The sequence below is a fragment of the Antechinus flavipes genome, chromosome 2, assembly GCF_016432865.1.
Source record: "Antechinus flavipes isolate AdamAnt ecotype Samford, QLD, Australia chromosome 2, AdamAnt_v2, whole genome shotgun sequence".
NCBI classification, from domain to species: Eukaryota; Metazoa; Chordata; class Mammalia; order Dasyuromorphia; family Dasyuridae; genus Antechinus; species Antechinus flavipes.
Window position 1 is genome coordinate 174,329,941 of NC_067399.1, and position 26,629 is coordinate 174,356,569.

The window sequence follows — 26,629 nt, forward strand, 5'->3', positions numbered from 1 at the left end:
GATAACTTTTTGAGCATTGTTCCAAATTGCTACCCAGAATGGTTGGATCTATTAACAACTCCACCAACAATGCATCAGTGTCCCAGTTTTCACTCATCCCCTCCAACATTCATCATTATCTTTTCCTGTCATTTTAGAGAATCTGACAAGTATGTGATGATGGTATTTCAGATCGTCTTAATTTGCATTTCTCTGATCAATAGTGATTTGGAACATCCTTTAATATGAGTAGAAATAGTTTCAATTTCATCATTTGAAAATTGTTTGTTTATATCTTTTGACCATTTATCAATTGTAGAATGACATGATTTCTTATAAATTAGAGTCAATTCTCTATATATTTTGGAAATGAGGCCTGTATCAGAACCTTTGACTGTAAAAATATTTTCCCAATTTATTGCTTCCCTTCTAATCTTGTTTACATTACTTTTGTTTGCACAAAAGCTTTTTAACTTGATATAATCAAAATTTTTTATTTTGTGAACAATAACGATCTCTAATTCTTCTTTGGTCACAAATTCCTTCTTCCTCCACAAGTCTGAGAGGTAAACTATGCTATGTTTTTATAATTCAATGATAATCTCATTCTTTATGCCTAAATCATGAACCCATTTTTGATCTTATCTTGGTGTATGGTGTTAAGTATGGGTCAATGCCTAGTTTCTGCCATACTAATTTCCAGTTTTCCCAGTAGTTTTTGTCAAATAGTGAATACTTATCCCAAAAGTTGGGATCTTTCGGTTTGTCGAACACTAGATTATTATTATTATTGACTTTTTTGTTCTGTGAATCTAACCTATTCCACTGATCTACTAGTCTATTTCTTAGCCAATACCAATTGGTTTTGGTGGTCACTGCTTTATAATATAGTTTTAGATCAAGCACAGCTAGGTCACCTTCATTTTTTTTTTCATTAGTTCCCTTGAAATTCTTAACCTTTTGTTCTTCCAGATGAATTTTGTTATTATTTTTTCTAGGTCATTAAAATATTACTTGGGAGTCTGATCAGTATAGCACTAAATAAATAGATTAGGTTAGATAGTATTGTCATCTTTATTATATTTGTTCAGCCTATACAAGAGCACTTAATATCTTTTCCAATTGTTTAGATCTGACTTTATTTGTGTGGAAAGTGTTTTGTAGTTTTGCTCATATAGTTCCTGACTTTCCTTTGGCAGAAAGATTCCCAAATATTTTGTACTATCAACAGTTATTTTAAATGGAATTTCTCTTTGTATCTCTTGCTATTGGATTTTGTTGGTGATGTATAAAAATGCTGAGGATTTATGTGTATTTATTTTGTATTCTGCAACTTTGCTAAAGTTGTAGATTATTTCTACTAGCTTTTTAGTAGAATCTCTGATGTTCTCTAAGTATACCATCATATCATCTGCAAAGAGTGATAATTTGGCTTCCTCATTACCTACTCTAATTCCTTTAATCTCTTCCTCAACTCTTATTGCCGAAGTAGCATTTCTAATAAAATATTGAATAGTAATGGTGACAGTGGGCAACCTTATTTCATTCCTGATCTTACTGGGAATGATTCCAGTTTATCCTCATTACATATGATGTTTACTGATGGTTTTAAATAGATGCTACTGACTATTTTAAGGAAAAGTCCATTTAATCCTATGTTCTCTATTGTTTTTAATAGGAACGAATGTTGGATTTTATCAAATGCTTTTTCTGAGGCAAAGAATCTTTACATGATTTGCTTAATTAGTTAATTATGGAGTGAAAAAGTAGGTTCACAGACCCCTATCCAGTATTTTGTTCCCAAACAACTACAGTGATGCATTGATATAAATTCCCATTTTAGCATTCTTTTTCTAACTTGATAGATAGTTAGTTCTTAAGGGTCAGATTGCTACAGCTATTTTTTCCCCTGAGTTCACAATTATCTTAGTTGCATGCACAATTTGGGTGGTTAAGTAATTATCTGATTTGCACATGTAAATGCAGTAATAGTTGGTGCATAAAAATGAAGTGTTTTAAACATTAAGCCTTGGGGGAAAACAAGTGATAAGGAAATCAAAATGCCTGTGGTTCCTAGTAGGGGTAAATATGGTCAGAAAACATTGCAAGGAGTTACTGAATTTTAAAAGGATAAACAACCAACTTCAGCCTAGAGGAATCCATACATAATTCTCCACCAAATTACTCACAGAATGTCAGAGTTCAGAAACCAAGTAGTTCTACATTTATTTGAAAAAAAAATTCTATGAACAAGATGCCCAAGAAATAATAATCTATCCTTGTTTTGAAGGCCTTCAATGAAGGACAACTCACTAGCTACTGACAAAGGAAGTTTCTCTTTTGGAAAGCTCTAATTCCTGGGATTTTTTTTTTTTTTTACATTAAGCTTAAATTTGTCTCTGCCAATTTGATCAGTTTTTCTAGTTCTGCCCTTTTAGCCAAGCCAAACAAATTCAATCCTTCTACCACATGATTGATGGGGTGAATAAAACCCCAGCAAAAAGACCCCAGGTCCTTGGTAGCTAGATGGGCCAAAGAGAGAGCCATTAAGAGAAAGAGAGTCTGAATTACAGTATAAAATTGGGAGGCCAAACTATTCCCTGAGGCTAGCAGGATTTGACAGCATTATATTGTCTTTAAGCAGGCCTTTGCAGTGGATACTTACAGAATTCTTTGCCCTGACAAAATTATCATGACTCCACAGTTACTGTATCCAGTCAGAAAGCCAAAGTATAGATGTCAACCCCTAAGGTTATTTTTCTTCTATAAAATGTACTGGTATCTTACTTCTTCACTAATTCTTTTTAGTAACTTAGCCTGCTTACTAAGTGTCACAATAGCCAATTTATTAGGAACTGCCTGCCTTGTGGCAGCAAGTTCTTTAGTAACTTTGTCTGTCTTATGGCATCTTTCGCTTGTCAATCACTAAACTCCCTTTTGAAGCTTAGCCTGCTACCAACAGAATGATAATATCTTTGTGTCCTGGTTTGAAAAAGATCTTAGCCTACAAATTCTTATGACACCCAATATATTTTGGGGTTCAACTGCCACATCCTAACATAATGACACTTTAAATACTCAAACTAGCATGGTCCCTCCAAGTCTTCTTTTATAAACATCTCCATTTCATTTAATCTATCATCCGTGAGTCTTATGAACTCAAACCTCTTCACAATCCTATTTGCCTTTCTCTAAAGATTTCATTTTATCATTGCCCTTCCTAATATATGTCACTAAGAAATAAATATAATATGCTACATATCTGATTCAGACAAAATTCAATGGATTAATGGCCCTCTAAGACTTGTACATATGCCTCTCTTCACACAGACAAAGATTGCATAACCTGGTATAACAAGTGCTTAGCCCATATCAGTGCATAACACATAGTATGCATTTAATAAATGCTTATTAATGTAACCTGACAGCTTTTTTGCTTGTTGTTTCAGTATTGTATTATTACAAACTTGCAAATCACTAAAACTTTTAGATCTTCCTCAAATGAAGTGTTGTCTAGCTACATGTCTCCCATTTTCCTTTAGTGAAGTTGATTTTTTAACCTAATTTTCAAACTTTCAAACTTCAAGGCTTAGTCCTGTGCTGTTCAACATTTGCACTGAAGACTTGAATAAAGGGATAGATAGCATATCTACCAAATTTGCAGATAATATGAAGATGATAATGGTAGCTAACATCCCAGATGACAGCATTAGTATTCAAAATGATCTTGGCAGTCTGAAATACTGGAACAAATCTAAAAAAGATAAAATTTAATAGACATAATGTAAAGTCTTACACTGAAGTCCAAATCCTCCCACATCATGAAAATTTTGTTCAATTCACAACAAAATAATTTGGAAATGACACTTATGACCTAGAGAGTATCCACAGGGCAATCTGGATGATTAAGGCCCTTTCTTCCATCCAAATGAGAACTTTAAGGATAAGACTTGTAAGTTGGGGCATAATTGCTGCATAAATATTTGGAAAGGTTTACAAATGAAGAAGCATTAAATCCTGCTTAGTACCATAGAAAGGAACTATTAAAAATGGGTGGGAGTTTCAAAGGAACAAATTTAAATTTGATATAAGGAAAAGCTTTTTAATAAGGATAGTTATTGAATAGGCTTTCTCAAGAGTTAGTGAGTTCTTCAATAGTGGAAACTTTCAAGCAAAAATTATGGGACCTCCAGTCAGAGGAAATTATTTTCAGGTATTCAATGGATCAAGTAATCATTACATTAGTGGATCTTTTCTAATTCTGATTGTATCAGTACTTAGAAAAGTATGAATCCATCTATGTCTTCCGTCTTGCCTTTGTCACTACTAACTAAACTAAAACTAAACCCTCAGAAGTTACTTTTGACTATTTAGTTGCCAAATTAAGTGGTCTTTTATCTTTCCCCATCAACTTTAATCAAGAAATTGACCTTTTTGATCACTATGTCCTTCTCAAAGTTTTCTTTTCCTGTTGTTTCCATCACACTGGGCCATTATGTCTCTTCTCCTATGTTTCTGACCCATTTTCTTTTTTCTTTATTGACTTTTTCCTCCCATTCCCCAAGTCTTATTTTGATATTTTTTCTCTCATATCTTTGATATTAGCCCTGTTTTTTTTCTTCTTCCTAAACTTTCTTCCTTCACAATCCTGTCTGTCCCCTGAATTGTATTATTAGATTTAACTTCTCTCCTGAGCTCCAGTTCCACATTTTCACATGGATATTTGAATGTCCATTTTATTATCCTACTGGTAGCTCAAAGCCATTATGAATATGACTAAACTTATCAGCTTCCCCAAAGCAATTTCTAAATTTGTTACCATTCTCCTTACTCTCATCTATATTCAAAGCTTCATATTTAACTTTTCCAGTCTGCATAACCAAGTTATAAAACCTCATATGTTCTACTTCTATAATGTATCTACAATTTATTGTTATTTTTCAATTTTTACCACCATCAGGTAGAGAACAGAAAGGGAAGTTCATACTTTCTTTATCCCTTATCAGAACTATCAGAATAACTCCTCCTAATCTCTTCTTTCCTTGAATTCCTCCTTAATATCACTGTGAGATTACTAAAACACATCTAAAATGTTACTTTCTTTCTTAAATAATATTCAATGACACTTTATAGCCCTTTAAGATACCTCTCTGAAATGATAAATTGCAGAATAGAGGCTGACCTGCTGTAATATAGTAGTTTCCTACCTAGAAGATCAATTTATCAATGAAATCAAAGATACAATTTAAAGAAAAAAAATTCCTATTGTTCATTATTTAATTTGAGTAACATATGAACACTGAATATTTGGTACTGTTATTTTCATCTCTTATTTTGTGAATGGGAAAACTGCAGCTCAGGGACATACTGACTTGCTTGTAGTTAAAACTCATATAGAAACAACAAATAACCTAAAGAATGCATATTACAAGAGAGGTATGCACTGTATCACACACATGTATACATGGAGAAAGAAAGAGAAACACAGAGAGAGAGAGAGAGAGAGAAGAGAGAGAAGAGAAGAGAAGAGAAGAGAAGAGAAGAGAAGAGAAGAGAAGAGAAGAGAAGAGAAGAGAAGAGAAGAGAAGAGAAGAGAAGAGAAGAGAAGAGAAGAGAAGAGAAGAGAAGGGAGGGGAGGGGAGAGGAAGGGGAAAGGAGGGGAAAGGAAGGGGAAAGGAGGGGAAAGGATGGGGTAGGAAAAGGGAAAGAACAGAGAACTCAGAGACAAAGACAGAGGGGGAGGTAGAAATTCAGACAGAGAGAAATTAGGGGAGATAGGGAGAGAAGAAATTAACATTTTATCGGGAAAATGTGGAGAAGAGCAAAGGAAACTTCATGGAAATTGCACTTGAGCTGGCTCTTGAAAGATTATCAGACATAAAAAAAACATAGAGGGAGAACATTTCAGAGAAAGAGAACAGTAAGAGGAAAAATATATATGAAGGCATAGGATCTGTTCTAGTAACAGACTGAGTACCTTGTGTGATTGGTACGGAATGTTTGTGAAGAAAAGTAGTAAGATTAGAAATCTGAACGCTAAATAAATACTGTTATGTAGAGGCCTTGAATACCAGGCTGAAGAGTTCAGACAGAATAAACTATTCAAAGAAAATAGAATCATTGAAGCTTTTAGACAGCATCAAAGTATAAAGTATGATTCCAAGCTGAACTTGTTATCAGGATGGCCTAAGTTAACATTCCATCTCAAACTATGTGACCCCAGACAAGCATGTTTGAAGTTTTACACCTAATATGTATATATTTACTAATTCAAAATTACACACATACATTATCACATTAATAATTATATATGACATAAAACTTGTAAAAATTAAAATGTTAAAAGATGAAAAAATAAAGATAACAATGTTTTGTGTTAGAGACAATAGGAAGTCATTAGATTTTATGAGGAGAATCATTTTGCCAACTGTGTAGAGATTGATTTGAGGTAAGGACAATTAGGAGACTATTACAGTGGTGTGGATGAAACACAATAAGGGACTGAATAAGTTTGGGGGGAAATTGTGTGAATAGAGAGAAGGGACAAATAGGGAATAATGTGGAAGTAGACATAAAAAGATTTAAAAATTAACTATAGCTTGAGGGAGAGTAAGGAGACAAAGATTATTTAAAAATGTTGTGAACCTGGGTCATTTTTTTCTGGCTCCAGTACTAAGAGGGATACATGAAAGAGGGGTTGGATTTGGGGGAAAGATAATGAGTTGGGATATATGATCTGTTCAATGGCTGTTCATCCCTCTGCTTTTCCCTAGAATAAGACAAAGAGGCAGTAGTAGAATCATTAGCCACAGGTCCTGAACCTTCACAGGAGGTGTCTGCTATAATTACTCATTGTGGGTGGTGGGGAAGATAGAAGAGGGTCAGAGAAGAATTAAGTTAGTAATTTGGGAAGGGAGAGAAGGGTACAATGTAAAAAGAAGAGTTTGGCAGGTAATAAGAATAGGTGTAGTTGTATTGTAAACCAACTTTCTTATTTGCTCTTATAGGGATGGTTAGATAAAACTCATTTCCCCATTGTCAGATTGATTGATCCCATGATCCCAAACCCCTTAGGGTCAAGCCATGGATCCTAGGGTTTCCAGTTACCCTTTTGGAAACCACTGCCCAAGAGGCTATCTAATCCAATCTTTTCTTTTAAAAACAGAAAAGGAAGTCCAGAAAGAGCATGTTGTCCAAAATCACACAGGTAGATAGTATTTGAGCCCAGATCTTTTGACTCTAAATGCCCAGTAAGTGACCATCTAATTTCTGCTTGAAGACTTCCATAAAAAGGCTTAGGAGCCAAACCCATTCATTTTTGGATAGCTATAATTTTTAGGAAAGGGCAGCTAAGTGACACTTTGGATATATTGTTGGGCCTGGAACCAGGAATATTCATTTGCCTTTGTTCATATCTGATAGCAGAGTCTTACTAGCTGTGTGACTCTGGCCAAGTAAATTAACCCTATTTGCCTCAGTTTCCTCATCTGTCAAATGAGCTGGAGAAAGAAATGGCCAACCATTCCAGGATCTTTGCCAAAAAAAAAAAACCACAAACATGGTCACAAAGAGTCATTCGTGATAGAAAAGACTTAACAACAGCAAATTGTTAAGGGTTTTTTTTTCTCATATAAAGCCTAAATGTTTCTCTGTTCAACTCCTATGCAATGCTTCCAGTTCACCCTTCTAGAGCCAAGCAGAAAAAATCAAATTCTTCTACCTGACAATTCTCCTTTGTGTAGGACACTGTAATGGGTCCTAGACATAAACATTTAAAAAGAAAAAGAAAAGAAAAGAAAGAAATAGTTTTAGCTCTTAAGGAGTTTATGTTGCTATAAAGAAGGGAGAGCTAGAGACTTGTGGGAGAGGGAGAGAATTAACGGCTAGAAGAATCACAAAAGTCCAAATAGCTATTAGTACCTGAACTGAGCTGACTATTAGGAGGTGAAAGTGAGAGAGGGGTCTCAAGAGACAAGAAGAACAAAAGAAAAAATACAGAGTACTCTGAGGGACCTTTAGCCCAGCATATCACAAATCATTTAACAGAATACCAGTGACTAAAAAGTGAGGGAGTTTAGGTTCACACAGTAAAATATCTCCTTTCTCACTACAGACACTGAACTCTTATCTCAGGCAGCCATATTCTGACATGCTATTTAAAGATAAATATCCTGTTCGAGGATTTTACCAAAGGAAGATTCTGGTGGCAGAAGCTGCAGCAGCAGCAACAACCTCAGTCCCTGATGGCTTTTTTATCAGAAAATGACCAGCTGCAATAGCTCTGCTTTTAGTCCTTTACTATGTGACCTCATCAGAAACCACCTCCCAACAGGTCACCATTTCTTAATTAGGCAGGGGAGTTTTTAAATGTAATCTCTTTGCACTCAGCAGGCACTAGGTCAAACAAAATCTTACTAACCTCCAGCTTGTGTTTACACAGCTTCCAACAGTTCAAAAAGCCAAAGGAGGATCAGAAGCCTATCTTCCAGCCAAAAGGGGGAGGGAGAGGAGAGAGAATTTGACAGAAGGTTATAATCAGCCACATCTGAAAAAAAAAAAAAAATCCAACCCCTCTCATCTGTTTTTGAGCATGCATGTTTCAACAAGATGTTCCCATTTCTTGAAATCTGGGTGAAGAAAGAGGTAGGCAAGTGCCATTTTTGTGGTTTAATTAAACAAAAGCAAGGGTCCAAACAACTCAAGCTATGGGTCACCTGGTAGACCCTCCTTCCTTTTCTATGTGTGACATGCTCAGAGAGCAAGAGCAGGCCCAGTTGAGAAACATGGTGGAGAGGAGGAAAGACAGGGTGTGGGATGTACAGGACGGTGTGTGGCAGCTGTTCACAGCAAATACTATTCTAGCTCATGGCTATGTATTCCAACTCTGTTGGAAAATTACCTCCAAATAACAGATCATGAAAGAGCAACCCTGACAAGCCCTATAATTTAGTCCCAAGAGGAAATTCTTCATTCATCAAGTGTACGGGAGGCTAAATTAGTTCTTTATCCAAGTGTGCCCTGGTTGGCAATTTTAACCAAGTGTGAGCCCTACCTTGGGGATAAACTTTGCCAGAAGGAAGAGTGGCCACTGGTGCCCAGCTGTGTCAGGTCACAAATTGTGTACATTGTTCAAAACCTTGACAGGTTCTTGGGAGATGACTTTTTTTTTTTTTTTTTTTTTTGGTGTATCTCTCTTTAAAAAAAAAAAAACTGCACATTTTTGGGGGTTTGTGGGGAATGACTGAATCTGCTTCTTCTCAGTCTGAGGTTGCTGGATAAGTGCTGCACAAAGCGACTGAACACAGACTTGCCAGAAGTACTTGGTAGAACAGGAGCCAAATGTATCTTTAAAAAGAAAAAACGTATTTCCAGTTTTATGCTGTGTTTAAAGTATTACAAAAAAAGAGAGGTTTTTTTTTTTTTTGTTGTTGTTGTTTGTTTTGTTTTTCATTAAATTAATCTGCACCCTAAATTCCATAGTCACAAGTGCCAGAGTCATTGAGTAAAAGCTATAGGGAGTACAAGAGAAAGATGGGTGTGTTTGGGCGGATATTGTTCTTTCCTTCAGTTGGCTTTTCATCCTTTTGTGGACATGTTTTTTTTTTTTGTTGTTGTTGTTATTGTTGTTTGTTTGTTTGTTTGTTTAATTAGGAGGTCAGTAAATTCTCCATCGACATAAAACATTTCAAGAAGTCTAAAAATATGAAAGTATTTTATTTTGTACCTACTCAACATGTTGCTTTAAAGAAGATACTTTTTTTACTACTTTTATTTAAGGAGGGGTAAAAATAGTGCCCATTTCAAACTCTGTATAAGCTAATTTGATATGTTCAGGTGTTGTGTTGTCTCTATCTTTTTAACTTACAGATATGACCTAGAAGACTGAAATAATCATGTTTAGTTAAATAGCTTTCTAATTTAAAATCTGTATGATAATCTACGAAAAGTCAACGTTTTTCTTTACATCCATCCTTAAGCTGAAAATTTTCTGTGAGTGTTTAGTGTTTTATTGCAATCTTTTATTCTGGTATTACATCCACAATGAGAGTTACTGTTTTGAAACTCCAACTTTCCTAAATCTCAGTTTCACCAACTATAAAATGGGATTAAATAGGATTTCCTTCATAGGAATGTTCTGAGAGCCCAGCCCAGTACCTTGCAAAACCTTAAAGTAGTCTATGAAGGTGAGCAAGTTTATTCTTATTTTTATTTTGAAGAGCTAGATTGGCATGCTGGATAAAGATCAGGCAAAAAGTGAGGGATTCACAACTCACTCTTGGCATATACTTATTGTGTGACTCTGACTCAGTTCTTCAAGTCACTTTTTAAGACTATAAATTGTAGAACTGTTGTTGATCTGTATTGGTAAATATAGGTTCCTCATCTAAAATACCCTAGACCACTATGACCAAAAAAAAAAAAAAAATCAGTATTCAGTCATCAGGAGAGTGTCATTATATGACTATAAGGTTAAAAAAAATAATGAAATTTGCAGATCTCAGTTTTGCAATCAACAACAAAAAAATAAACATAAAAAAATAAATAAACACAGATAGAACAAAACAATTCATGACTTAAAAGGAGGCTGAGTGGACTTTTGGACTTCAAGAGAAAAAAAATTTTGAATTCAAATGTGGCTTCTGGAATTTGGGGGCAAGTCATTTAACTTCTGCCTCAGTTTCTTCCACTGTAAATGGGGATAATAATAATAGGACTTGCCTCCCAAGACGGTGGGGAAGATCAAATGCCTGACAGGTACTTAATAATTGCTTGTTAAATGTAAAAGAGCTCTTGAGCTTTTGGGGAGGGATAAAATATTTACATAGATAAGTATACTTACTGTAAGAGTCTAAGAAGGAGGGTGAAGTGAGAATAGCTGTTTAGTTTGTACTTAAAGAAGTACAAAATTCTGAAAGGCCAAGATGAGGAGAGAGTGCATTCCAGGCACAGAAACAGGTCTTGTAAGTGAACTAACAGCTCAGATGGAATATTAGGTTTAGAGACCAGCCATCAACATAGTTACAAAAGAATATGTAATATAGGAAAGTAAAGATGTACAGAAAGATTGAAGAAATAGATTGAAACCAGAAAGTGAAACACTTTAAAATCCATGATTAAAAAAAATATATATGTATTCTTATTCTGATGTAATATGATTTTGTGGTCCCTTTCCTTGGGAGGCTTCTGTTCTAATAAGTCAGCATTTCTAAATCTTCTAGCTTTGCAATCTGCCTCAGGAAATCCTCATAACCAATCTGTCTGATTCTGACACTCTTTAGTCAGGCAGCTTTTGACCTCAGGAAACTTCCACAGATCAAAATCCTGAGACAATAGTGAATAAGACCACTCCTCAATTCATTGCTAACTGGCAATCTTGTCAGTAATAATCTGGTCAATGCTCCTTTGAGAAACCACTCCTTCCTACCTATGAGCTATAGAATTAGCATATCTATGATTGAAGCTGAATAAATGTATCTCCTTCCCTCTGTTTCTCTGCTGACTTTCCTTACTTCAGCCTGCTTTGTAATGGCTCTTGCAATAAAGCTTTGCCCTTTGGGTAAGGAGATGGGCTCAAGCCTGCAAATTCTTTCAAGACACCTCAACACTGGTCTGGGACTCCAACAATTCTATCCTAAAGGAGGGCGTTGTAACCTGAGTTTTATGAACTTAAAAAAAAAAAAGGATAATTCTGTTAAAATACAATGTTTCTTTTGTAATCATATGTATTTATTTTTAGACATTTTAGTTATATCATTTTTATATCAACAAAATTTCCCCTTGAATCCCTCCCTTCCCACCAGTGAGCACCATATTTTAAAAAATAATAATAATATTTTAAAAAGGGGAGACAAAGAAAAAAGAAAACCAGCAAAACCAATCAATGCATAAAAATAAATCTGAATATATATGAATGTTCCACACATTTGAAATTCCCATTTTTTGCAAAATAATGGTAATTATTTCTTTTCATATCTCCTATTTTGAATCATGCTATGGCCTTGTAATTTTGCAATATTAACTTTTGATTGCTTGGTGGTGGTGGTGATGGTGATGATGACTGTTTTTTTTTTTTTTTTTTTTTTCCATTTATGTTGTTGGGGTTATTGTGTATATTTTTCTTGACTTTTCTTACTTCACTACATCTCATCTCATAAGTCTTTCCATGATTCCCTTTATCATAGCCATTGTTTATCATGAAATAGTAGTAATATTATATTCACTCATCTATTACAAAATTTTTAAGTGTTCCTCCACTCAATAGGAATCTACTTTGTTTCCAGTTTTTTGCTCTATATATCTGATTTGATACATTTAAAAATGTTCTTCTAATATGATATTGAACGAGATAAGGTGAGATCTTTCAAGACAGTTGTGAAAACCGAGTAAGGATTCATCTTTTTCAAAGTTTGAGTAGGCCTGAAGGACTTTAGGCATTAAGTCAAGCGCATACTTAAAGTGTCCCCTCCCTGCTATTCTCCTAAGGGCATACTTAAGTCCCCTTCTTGTTATCCTCCCTATTTCAATCAAATATGGGCAACTACGTACTTATTGGTCAAGTTCAATTTCTTGGGTAGTTCCCTCGTTTAGAATGTAAGATTTTCAGCCAATAAGGATGAGGGTCAGTGGTGATGGGGGGGGGGGGGGGGAGGAAGGGAATTTGCATTAGGGATTAAAAGCGTTGACTCTGCCCCCTACAGTGCTTCCTCCCTTCGATTGTCTGCTTGATGGGAGGGACTCCAGTTCTCACGAGAACGTATAATAAACTTTGCTTTGCTTCTAGAGATCTCTCTAGTCTTTTTTATTAAATGGTTTCTGACCCACGTAGTATCCATAGATTTCACTTGACTACCTGGGAGGGGGTCCCTGACACAAAGAGGTTGATGAATTCCTGTCCTAAAGTAACAGGGATCAGTCAGGGTGAAAAATACACCATGGTGAGACTTATAGAAGACTATTTTGTTTAACTACAAGGGAAAGATTCCAGAATAGAGAAATAGGAGACAGAAAGACAAGTTAGGAAGTTATTTAAGTAGGCCAGCTGAATGGGATTGAAGGCCTGAGGGTAATGACCATATAAATATAAAAAAGGGTACCGGTTCCATATGTGAGATGTAAAGATGGTATCCCCAGAAAATGTAAAATGATTAAATTTGTGGTGTAAAAATGGAAGAGCAAAAAATTAATCTCAAGTTACAAACTTGACTAATTAGGATGGTGGTTTTTTTAATAGAGTTAGCAAAATTCAGAGGAAGGGGTGGATCTAGGGAAGAAATTAAAGAGTTTTATTTATGCCCCCAAGACAGTGACAATAAGCTTAATAAATGTTTGCTGATCAATTCTTTCTCTCTCTCTCTCTCTTTCTCTCTCTCTCTCTCTCTCTCTCTCTCTCTTTCTCTCCACTGTTACTCCTTTCCTTCCTTCCTCCCTTCCTTCCTTCCTCCCTTCCTTCCTTCCTTCCTTCCTTCCTTCCTTCCTTCCTTCCTTCCTTCCTTCCTTCCTTCCTTCCTTCCTTCCTTCCTTCCTTCCTTCCTTCCTTCCTTCCTTCCTTCCTTCCTTCCTTCTTTGCTTGCTTTCTTTTTTCAGGTAATTGGGGTTAAGTGCCCTGGGTCACACAGCTAGGGTCTGAGTTCATATCTAAACTTTGGTCTTCCTGATTCTAGGGCTCCATCCACTGCACCACCTATAGCTGCTCCATCAGGAGATTGTAAAAGAAATGATCTGTCCTAAAAAAGGTATCAAAGGACAAAGTATCTTTCAGAAAAAGTTAGATTTTTTTTTGAACACCTGATAATGAGATATAAAAAGAAGTGCCTGGCCTTTAATCCTCTCTTGGATGCTCCTGACTTTCACAAATTTAGCTATAGTCACACTCTGGAATCTCCCTCAATCCCTGAGGACCTCCTCCCTGAAATATATCATTCCCCATGGCCTTCTTATCCTGGCACATCCCACTACTATCCCAGCCCCCTTCGTCTTCCTGCCACTGGAGGCCCATTTGGGGGAGAGACCCAATTCTGTCAGCCTTTATTCCCTTCCTGACTATGCTTTTGACTTTCTGAGCTTCCAGATTTTCCTCTGCACTGGATACTTTCCTCCCCATCTCCACTTGACAGCTCTCTTTTGTGTATTGCCTTCCAAAATAATTGCATTAGAAATATATTACAATATAGAAAAAACAATACAGAAATACATTAATATATATTAAGCTTTGAATATTGGAAATTGGATGTCTTTTTTCTTGGTTTTTTATCTCTAATGTTTAGCACAATACCAGGACATAGAAACCACTTAATATTTTTTTTTTCCTTTTTTTGCTTCATTCATTCATGCTAGAGTAGATGTTCTAGAGGCCCAAAGGATATAGATGGTCAGGGGAGAACAGTGGTTTGTAAGACCAGAGTTTGAATTGTAAAGTAAAAATAATGTGACAAGGTTTAGCAGGAGAAACAAACATTAAGGAATCTATATCTCCCAGTATTAAAGAAGCTGGGGGTGGAAGTTTGTTCAGAATGGGTAAGGGAAAGTATTATTTGATAGGAGAACTCAACTTACTGAGAAGGGAAGGATGGCTTCCTGATTCATGTCTACTTATCCACCTATCTGTACTTCATAATGACAGAAGCCCATTTTATTGGCAGATAGGAATGGTCAGCAGTGTGTGGAGGTAAACAATGTCCATACAACTGACAATGTCAGGCTGAAATGTAATGGGGCAAGGGAGTAGACATTCTTCTCTTCTAAGTTTTTTGGTAAGGAACAACTTTTAAGAAATAAGTATTCAAATTGCAAAGGCCCACTCTTTTTTTGCAAATGGACTTTTCAATATTGTTTCTAAATAATAAGATCTGCTCATCTATTTGCAACATAGAGTTTATTTCTTACAAATTTTATTTGGGAATATTTGCTTAACCAGAAAAAAATCAATTGTTTAAAAACTATATATATTTATGTTCACAGTTAGCTGTCTATAGATTTTTTTAAAAAAAAATTAAAACAGAGAATGTGAGAAATAACCTAGAAGCAAATTACTTTTTTTTATGGGAAACCTTGCCTGCCTATCTATTTATCTATTTATGTCTCAACAAGGATTCAACACCTTGTGATAGAAACAAGGAGAATTAACAAAGACATCTTCCTGACAAATGTCAAATAGAAAATCTCTATGATACACAATGATAGGTGGACATAAATCATTTCTAAGAAAACTTTTGAGGTCATTCTTGGTTTGTAATGATGAGGTCCTAAATTGTGTATTGGGCAGAGGGAAGCTGAGGACTTGATAAAAATAATCCCTGAAGCTAGCAGGGAGAAGGCACTGATAGCAATCAGTTTAGCCATGTGCTTTCACTTTCTGGGGAGGTTGTCCAGTCAGAAATCCAACTGATGTCAAATCATTGGGGCCCACCTCTGTGGGGGTATTGGGCAGCCTCACTTTGCCATGTCTTCTCAGAAATCACCGTCTTATCCCTGACTTTAATCTTTCTCTATAAATTTACTTATGGCTCATCCCATAGTCACTGCCCTCCTTTGGTTAAGTCCTCCATGGCACTCTGCCTCATGATGTCTTTCTTCTTCCCCCTAGCCTCTGCCATGTGGTGCCTCTCCTAATTCTACCTTGCTTCTCAGCATTACTCCTCTTTATAGCTAACTAACTCTTTTGGAGTCCTAAGTCTGTTTCAGGATAGAGCCTTCCAGCTAAGGACATGCCTCAAATGCATGGGATACTCCCTTTCTACTGAGTAATTATGAATTCCACTAAAGAACTTGTCTTTTATATGCTCTCCTAATTTATTTCATATTTACCATTTCTGGTATCTATTGTATCCCTTCATTTTGTCTGTAAACTATTCCACTAAATAAATTCACCTTTTGCTACAGTGAATGGCCATTATGAATTCTTTACATGACTGAACCTCAACTTATAGTTGATACTATACTAGTATCACTATTTATGTCTAAATCATGAGCCCATTTTGACCTTATCTTGGTATAGGGTATTAGGTATTGGTCAACACCTAGTTTCTGCCATATTATTTTCCAATTTTCCATCAATTTTTGTCAAATAGTGAGTTCTTATGCTAAAAATTAGAGTCTTTGAGTTTATCAAACACTATATTACTATATAGTTGGGTCTTGTGAATCTAACTTATTTCAGTAATCAACTACTATGTTTCTTAGCTTCTTCTTTTTTTATAAAATAGTATTAATAACTATCAAATTAGAAAAAAAAAGTAAGCGAAGGTTATCCTCTATGATGCTAGACTTAGAGCTAAGGAGATTTGAGTTGAGTTCTCATTTCTAAAATACTAATTAGCTTTGTGATCCTGTGCAAGTCATTAAATATCTTTAAGATTAATCCTCTCATTTATAAAAATTGGAATAATAAAATCTGTGAGAACTGACTTCACATAATTATTGTTAGGTTAACATATATTTATATACATAAAATATATCATACCAATATGTTATGAAAATCTCAGATAGTGTTTATGTTAACATACAGTTGACAACTATTTTAGAAAAAGAAAATTAATGCCACATTGCCAAAAACTATTTGTAATATTTTCTAAAAATCATATCTACCTGTGGTATATAAACATTAGGAATTCATGCTAATGAGATTCCTGTCAAACTGCTGAAAGCATCTCATTACCATATGGAAGCAAGTTCATTTGTTATTCAAACAGCCTTCAATATTAGATCAGTTAAGTGGCTCAGAGGATAGAGTAGTGTGCCTAGATTCAGAAGGACTCATCTTCCTGAGTTTAAATATGACCTCAGAGAATTATTAATTGTATGACCCTGGGCAAGTTTCTTAATCCTGTTTGCCTCAGTTTCTGTAAAATGAGTTAGATAAAGAAATGGCAGACCACAACCATATCTTTGCTAAGAAAACCTCAAATGTGATCATAAAGAGTTGGGCATAACTAAAAATAAACAACAATCCCTATTAAAGAACCTCAGTCTTGAGTTTGAAGAAACTTCAAAGGTCATCAAATTTAACCCAATTTAAACAAGAATCTCCTTTACAGTATACCTAAAAAGTGATCATATTCATCTTTATTATAACTCAATTCAATTCACTTCAGTGTCTGAGTTGATATTCCAAGTTTTCCTGATTCCAACACATTCAATCCACTGTGCCACTTAATTTATTCAAATATAGAGTCAATCATTAGTGTTCAGATGCTGCCTTCAAAACATACTGACTAGGTTTAAGTTATTTATTAGGTTGAAGGCCCCAAATAACTTTGAGTTGCAGCATACTTAAAAATGCTATATAAATGTTGTTCTTATGTTGCTTTGCTAGAGAGAATTTAACTATCACTTCCTAAAGAAATGAAAGCAGAGATTTATTTCTTAAAAAAATGTACATGAAAGAGTCCTAAATTCTTTAACTTATTATTTCTTCAATAGGAGGAAAAAAGAAATCAATACAGATTTATTAAATTAAATTGTACCTATTTATATTTTTATTGGATAATTCAACATATTCTCATGGAAATGTGTTTTTCTTGGATTCATTAAAATAAGTGACTTTCACAAATGTACTTTACTCTTGACATTTTTGATAAGGCTAGACAGGTTTCAGGAAACACACACCATACATACATAACCCACCTTCATATGTACATCCCCAGTTTGTTACAAACTGCATGAATTCATTTATTCGTACAAGAAACTATTTTGGAAAAATAAATCATTTTGATGCCAGAAATATCCAAATGAACTACAAAGGACATAGGGAGGAATATGCTATCTATAAGCTGAGAAAAACTGATAAGTAAAAGTATTATAGAATGATTTTACATATATAATCATATCGTGTCTGATGATAACCACATCTAGATTAGGGAAGGGAGGGAAAAAAGGAGGGAAAAGAAATTTATATGATAACTATAATATATTTTAAAGTAATAGCAAGTTGTATATAATAGATATGCAGTTTCACATGTAATCATTTTTTGGTTATATTATGTTATGGGAATACTTTTAGTCCATAAATTGAAAATAAAATAATAATATATTTTTGAAAGACTTGCTATACACAAGGTGCCATGCTATTTTCTTTGGAGACATGAAGCCAATTAAGACTTGACTATAGTCAAGGATGAAATAGAAACAAAATCTATACTCCGTTTTCCTTCAAATCATGATGTTAATACAAATTAAAACAAGATCAGTGCATAGAAATATAAACACTGTGCTATAAATTTAATGGATTTATTTAAATAATATGACCTATCACATCAACTTTTCTTGTTAAGTTGAGGAGGCAAAAAAAATTCTACTTTTCGCTGACCCCATGCTGCAGAAACTAGACTGCAAATATTAAGAGAACAAAAAGCCCTTTTTCTATTGGTAGGAATATTTATTGGAAATTATAACAATACATTGCTACATTAGATTGATTTCAATGGCACTTCGAATTTTGGAGGAAATCTTGTAACATGTCTGGATAGTTTGTTGAATGGCCCTGTGTTAGGTTCTCTTGAACAAAAAGGATTGACTTGTTAGATGTAATTTACTTTTAAATGTTTAAAAAGAACACAGATGGTGTCAGTTTCGAGCCCTAACCAATTGATAGTTCATGAGCAGGCAGTTAATTGCCCAAATGACCTACAATAATGGAGTATGAAAATACTACTCATGACCTCTTAAAAACACAGGCACATTTTCAAGGCTCAAATCTTCTTTGAATGTTTTCTGTGGCTTTCTTGCTTTATTAGTCTGAGACAAAAGGAGAAACAAATTAAAATTTAAAAAACAAATCACAACAAAACACTCTGAGCTTTCTGATTAAATTAGCTTTATTAGCTGCTCAAGGATGGAATTTGAAAAACTTACTGTACTTATTTCCTTTATCCTTTCCCCTCTGCCATTTTAATATCTTAATACCTGATTATGGATGTCTGGAATAAGTCTTCTATCTGAACTCCTGAGAGGAAATATTCTCCCCAAATGCACTTCATTTAAAGAACTGGAAAGAAACTATAAAGTTATTTTAACTTAACAGTTTCATTCAAAGCTCTTGCAATTAGGTGGCCAGAGTGAGAAATATTATTATTACTGCTGTTGTGCTTTAGATTGTAAATGAAAGCAAAAGGAAGTTTAAATTAATCCACTCTGGGATTCAGGTAGATGGTGTTGGTAAGCACTTGCAGAATCATGTCTTCTAACATTGGTGTTATATTTCATCTTTTGTTTTTAATTTCCTCATTGTAAGAGTAGCAGGTTAAAAGATTTAAAGAGAAAGAGAATTTTGGAACATTTATGCAAGGTAGCATAAATTAACATGGCCTATTTTTAGTGCCTGGTTTCTTTAGAGACTACATCAATGTTATAGCTGTGAGGAGAATTTATAGGAACAACAGGGAACCTTACTGATGATTGGTAAGAAAAGTTTATTGAACTAAAATTCCATTCTTGGTTGACCAGCATCTGAAGAGACAACACATGGTACCTTCCTCGCAAACTCTTTAAAGAGAGAGATATCCCAGGGTGAAAGCTCCCTTAAAATAAGGGCATACGGCATTCATCATCTTTTCAACTACAAAACCAGATCTTTTCATTGAATATCATTTTCTGACTTACAGGTCAGATGGGAGATGTATGGAGACTCACAGAGGGAAGCCATCCACAGGTTCATGTGCAGTAAGGGAATTTCCTCCCTCAGAAACAAACTTCACATGCCTTTGCCCTGTCATGACATTCTACTCTCACAGCATGAAAGGGGATTTTAGGGATCCTACATGGCTCCTGACTGAGGCTACAAGAAGTGATGTTGTACATGGTTTCTATGCATAGGAAACATAAACTACCAGCTACTGAGTCGATGATACTCTGCTTGTAATGTCTTGTCTGGCCCCCTGCCCTTGTCATCCTCTAACCTATGCAGCTGCAACCACTTAGCCCCCATCTGTGGGTACAGTTCCACAGTCCCAGACTTTGTGACCAATCCCATTCCTAATTAGAAAAAGAATTAAAGCAATTCTATCCTCACCATCAAGTCAAGCATGCATTTATCCTCTTGTGCCTAAATTCCAAATTGATCCTTTGCCTGACTACTCTGTATATAGGGTAGAGCCTTGTATTCCAAATCCAGGAACAATATCTATTTCTTCACAGAAACATAATATTCCTATAAAACATTTTCAAGAAGTGATCATTCTGACTTTTTTTGAAGACATACACTGAAGTTCATCCACCTATCCTCAAAGACAACCCAATCCACTATGGGATAATTTTGTATTCACCCTCCTCCCTCAACATACACATACATACACATGCAACAAGCCTAAATTTTTCTCTTTGCCATTTCTACTTATTGCTTCTAATTCTGGCAATGTGGCCAAACAGTAACAAATCTAAGTGTCCTCTTATATGGCAGTGCTTCAAATCCTTAACTATCTTTTTTGTCTTTATACTTTCTCTGCCAGTTAAACATGTTGAATTTATTGATGACTTTAAGCATTCTGCTGGCCTTTTTGCTGACATTTTCTAGACTCTCGATATCCTTCACAAAATGTTTTATGCCAAGTTAAATATGGTACTAAAGGCATGGTCTCACCGGGGAATTTATCAGCAGATTTATCATATATTCTCTCTTCTGGGTACCATGGAGCATTTAATAGACACAAAGGGTACATTAGATTTTGTTTTTGTTTTATTTTTGACATTTTACTGGTATTTTTTTCTTACTATTGCCACTAAATTTTTAGTTCACTCAAACTTTTAATTGTTTTGCTTTTTACAGTTGAACAACCATTTCCCTATGAGTCCATCATCTTGTAACTTGTGAAACTGATTGTTAAAATTTCAATTGTCAGACAACATTTATCTATATTAAATTTCTGCTTATACAATCTTCCTAAAATTTTAGTCTGTTGACATCTTTCTGGATTTGGATTTTGTTAACCAGAAAACACTTCTCGGCCATATAGACATTTATTTGAGACAATGACAAAAGATTAAAAGACAGAAATTCAAGTACTCATCTATTCTGGAAACTTTTTCCTACCTTCCCATATCTTATTCATAATTACGCTTTGGGTTCAGTCACTCAACCACTTCCAAATACAATTAGCTACATTTTTATTCAATCCATCTCCATCTTTTCTAAAAGTATAATTTGAGAGATTTTGGTCAACCACACTGCTAAAATTTAATGTAACTATATTTCAATTTTCTCTTGGTCTACATGTCTAACAGTCTTGTCAGATTGGAAATGTTAGTTTGATATGATCTTTACTGATGAAACTATCTTCCTGATTATTTCTTCCTGTTGAAACATTCATTAATCACCCTTTTAAAGATAGGAATTAAAATTTCACTGTACTTTCCAAATAAAATTCCTCATTCCAAATCTGGGAACTCTTGTTCTCCACAGTATTTTAAATATCAACAGTGATTTAGCAATCACACCAGCCATTCCCTTCAGTTCCCTAGTATGTGCTTTTCCTGGGCCTAATGACTTGAATTCTTGGAGGCCATTTAAGTGTCCAATTACTCTTCCTAGACTTATCTAGGGTTTCAACTCCATATTGACTTTTTTGTTCTGTCTCTTCCAGTCCAAAATTAATTTATTTTTCTTGGTGGAAACACACAAATACACAACTACATGTATATATATATATATATATATATAGAGAGAGAGAGAGAGAGAGAGAGAGAGAGAGAGAGTTTTTATTATCTCCATTGTTAATTATTGTTTTATTTCATGTGCTTAAGATTCTACTATGATCACTGCCTAGTGCCATCATTTCTCTGAGACAGAGATCCTGCTTCTTACTCATACCAGTGTTTCTAGAAACTAGAGTTGGTCTCTGACCAAGAGCCCTTATAGTTAGGCTTCTGTTCCCTGCTTTTGACCTCTCTGTCACTAACTGTCTACTTTCTTGCTGTCTACCTATTGCCTGCTGTCATCACCTTCCATAAAAATACCCCAACTACCACCTGCCTATCTTGTACTTCTAGACATCCTTGGCATTTTTATTGCCTGCCGCATTGACCTCTTCCAGTTTCCTACAAACAATTCTTTTTATTCAGGCTCATCTTACCACTACTGAATCAGATTTATGAGACTTGCCATCTCACATAAAGAATGGCATGGATGAGCTAAGAATTTTGGAGAAGAATATTTTTCCCTTAACAATGACTTCTTTCCTTAATTATGGAGATAGTTTAGAGTTCAGTATTTTCTAATTAAACAAGTTGAGCATTTCCTCAAAGACCCTATCTCCAAATTATAATTTGAGCCATTCCCCTATAAATTCTTTGATATTGTATTTTGCAAATACAAGCCAACCCACAAAAATTGGTTCTACCTGGTTCATCATAGAAATGACAATAATAAAGAAATAACTCAGTTTTTTTTTATTGAATTCCTTGGTGTATGACCATGTACAAATCAACTGATGTCTTTTGGTCTCAAATTTACAGATTTACAAAATTGTAATTATGCTAATATTTCTAAGCATTAATTCACAAAAGTGTTGTAGTGAAAGAGCAAGGCTTTTCCAAAACTCTTTGTAAATTCAAAAAGCATGATTTCAATGTCAATTATCCATATTTACTCTTAATTAAGGTCAACAACTTGAGTAGTAAATCAAAAATCACATTCAAATTAAACTAAGACCAAAAGACAAAAAGCAAAAGCAAAACTCAATACTTGGCAAGCTCTTGGATAGCCCATATCTATTTTCTGTTGGGTTAGAAATGACTTTGTAGTTTGCTGTAATATTCCTTAAAGGGAATTGAAATTGGGCTAGTGATAACCAACCAGTATAGATGATAATCATGTTCAAGTGGAGATATTCTTTTTTCATCTTATTTGCACCACTGAGCTCCATTTTGTGCAATTAAGGATAAAAAGGTACTTTCCTCGTTGGCTTTCTTTTCATACTTGTTGAGAAGGTTAGGATTATATAGTGTTGGAGTAAGCTCAAAGCTCCCTGTTTTGACCAGAGTACACTCGCATGAAGAAATGCACTGGGGTAGATATGACTGGCTAGAATGACTTAAGTTAAATAGACAAGTAAGCTGCATTTTGGACAAAATGGACTATAAGTCATCTTTCCTGCTAATGATCAATTCATCCTGTGGGAATTCAGGAGAGGAGATTGCCTTAAGACTGATTGATACTGTAGACCTTTTCTTAAAAGTCCTTTCCCAAATAGATTAACATAAAAAACAAGGAATATCAGTGAATCAGATTTTATATGGATGTAATAGCAGAGGAAGAAACTCTTAAAACATTTTGTTCCAGTAGCAGATTTAATTTTTTTTTTCACTATCTAGAATTGTATCTACATTGCTGAAGAAGATGAATATGAATATGAGATAAAGAATGTTGTTGTTCATTCATTTAATTGTGTCCAACTTTTCATGACTCCACATAACATAATGATCATGACCTTCTGTCGTTCACTATCTCCTGAAGTCTGTTCAAGCTTATGTTTCTTGTTTTTATGACAATATCTATCTATCTTATTCTTTTGCCTTCAATCTTTTCCATCAAGATGATTTTCCCCAATAAATCCCATCTTCTCATTGTGTAGTCAAAGTATTTATCCTGAAGCTTCAATATTTGTCCTTACAATTTGTTCTTACAAATTAATTCAGACAAAAATATGAATTAATTTATTTATATACTGACTGATTTGACTTCCTTGCCATCCAAGGAACTGTCAAAGGCTTCTCTAGCACCACAATCCCAAAGAATCAGTTCTATGGTTCTCATTTCCCTCCATATATTACTACTCATATACATATATCACTACTGAAAAATCATAGCTTTGACAATATGGACTTTGTTGATGATACAATGTCTCTATTTTTTTTTTTAATTTGGTATCCAAATTTGCCAAACTTTTTTTTTTAATTAAAGCTTTTGCCTTCAAATTATATGCATAGATAATTTTTAATACTCACTCTTGCAAAATCTTGTGCTCCAAATTTTTTCCCTTCCTTCCCCCTACCTCCTCCCCTAGACAGCAAGTAATCCAACATATATTAAACATGTGCAACTCTTCTTTACATATTTCCACAATTATCATGCTGCAAAAGAAAAATCAGATCAGAAAGAAAAAAGTGAGAAAGAATACAAAATGAAAGTAAATAACAAAAAAATACTGAAAATAATATGTTGTGATCCACACATAATCCCCACAGTTCTCTCTCTGGGTACAGATGTCTCTCTTCATCATAAGACCATTGAAACTGGCCTGAATCATCTTGCTGTTTAAGAGCCATTTACATCAGAATTAATCATTATATAATTTTGTTGTTGCTGTGTACAATGTTCTTCTACTTCTACTCACTTCATTTAGTATCAGTTCACATAAGTGCAGGCCTCTCTAAAATCATCCTGCTGATCATTTCTTATAGAAGAATAATATTCCATAATATTCATGTACCATAACTTGTTCAGCCATTCTCCACCTGATGGGCATCACAGAATCTCTAGTCCCTTGCTACTACTTTTTTGCACATATGGGTCCTTTTCCCTTTTTAAATGCTCTATTTGGGGTACAGCCCCAGTAAAAAACACTGCTGGATCAAAGGTTATGTGCAGTTTGATAGTTCCTTGGACATAGATCCGTATTGCTCTCCAGAATTGCTGGGTCCTTTCACAATTCCACCAACAATATATTAATGTCCCAGTTTTCTCATATTCCCTTCAACATTAATCATTATTTTTTTCCTATCATCTTAGTCAATCTGAGAGGCATATAGTGTGTAGTGATACCTCAGAGTTGTCTTAATTTTTATTTCCCTGATCAATAGTTATTTACAGCATTATTTTTACATGACTAGAAACAGTCTTAATATCTTCATATGAAAATTATTTGTTCATATCCTTTGACCATATCAATTGGAGAATGGCTTGAATTCTTATAAATTTGAGTCAATTCTCTATATATTTTAGAAGTAAAAGCTTTAACAGAATCCTTGGATATAATTTTTTTTCACAGTTTATTGCTTCCCTTTTAATCTTGTCTGCATAGGTTTTGTTTGTACAAGAATATTTAAACTTAATATAATAAAAATTATTCATTTGTATTCCATAATATACTCTAGTTCTTCTTTAACCACGAATTCCTTTCTTCTCCAAGGATCTGAGAGATAGACTATCTTTCACTCTTCTAATTTGTTTATGTATCACTCTACGTCTAAATCATGAACCCATTTTGACCTTATCTTGGTATAGGCCTAGTTTCTGCCATACTGATTGGCAGGACTCCTTCTTTCCCTATTTTTCCAAATATGTTGCATAGTATTGGACTTAATTGTTCTTTAAGTGTTCGGGATAATTCACAGGTAAATCCATCTGGTCCTAGAGATTATTTCTTAGATAGTTGATTAATAGCTTGTTCAGTTTCTTTTTTCTAAAATGGGACTATTTAAGTAATTTATTTCCTCTTCTATTATTCTAGGCAATCTATATTTTTGTAAGTATTCATCTATTTCATTTAGATGATCAGATTTATTGGCATACAGTTGGGCAAAATAGTTCCTAATTATTGTTCTAATTCCCTTGTCATTATTAGAAAGTTTACCCTTTTCATTTTTGATACCAACAATTTGATTTTCTTCCTTTCTTTTTCTAATCAAATTAACTAAAGATTTATCTATTTTTTTTTCATAAAACCAACACTTAGTTTTGTTTATTAGTTCTATAGTTTTCTTACTTTATTTTATTAATCTCCCCTTTTACTTTCAGAATTTCAAATTTGGTATTTAACTTGAAGTTTTTCTTTTTCTTTCCTTTTTTTTTTTTTTTCCCTGAGGCAACTTGGGCTAAGTGACTTGCCCGAAGTCACTCAGCTAGGAAGTATTAAATGTCTAAGGCCAGATTTGACCTCAAGTCTTCCTGACTTTAGGGCTGGTTCTCTATCTACTGCACCACCTAGCTGCTAGAGGTTTTTTCATTTGTTCTTTTTCTGGCTTTTTTATTTTCATGTTTATTGATCTCTTTCTCTATTTTATGCAAGTAAGCATGGAGAGACATAAATCTTCCCCTAAGAACTGCATTGGCTGCATCCCATAAATTTCATGATGTTGTCTCATTATTGTGATTCTCTTGGATGAAATTATCAATTGTGTCTAAACAAATTTTTTGTTTAACCCTCTGATTCTTTCAACTCTCATAACTTTTCCAGGAATTTGGATGCTAAACCATTTGATGCATATGTTTAGTACTGATATTACTTCATTATCTATGGTACTCTTTAGCAAATATAATTTCTTTCCTTATCTCTTTTAATTAGATATATATGTTTTGATTTTGCTTGATATGAGATCAGGATTACTATCCCTGTTTTTTTTTTTTCTTTGTTTGTTTGTTTGTTTTTACTTTAGCTGATACATAATAGGTTCTAACCTAGCCTTTTACTTTTATTCTGTAGGTATCACTCTGCTTTAAATGTATTTCTTGTAAGGAACATATTGTAGATTGCTTCTCCTGGATCTATTTTTCAGGTCACATGAGGTATTTTATATTTTCTTCTATATATATATTTTTTTTCACTTTTGGGTTTTGTTTGACTGATTTTTGATGTCTCATTGAGACATTTGCTTCTATTTTTCAAGTCTAATTTTTAGTGAATTATTTTCTTCACCTAGCTTTTTTATCTCTTTCTGCATT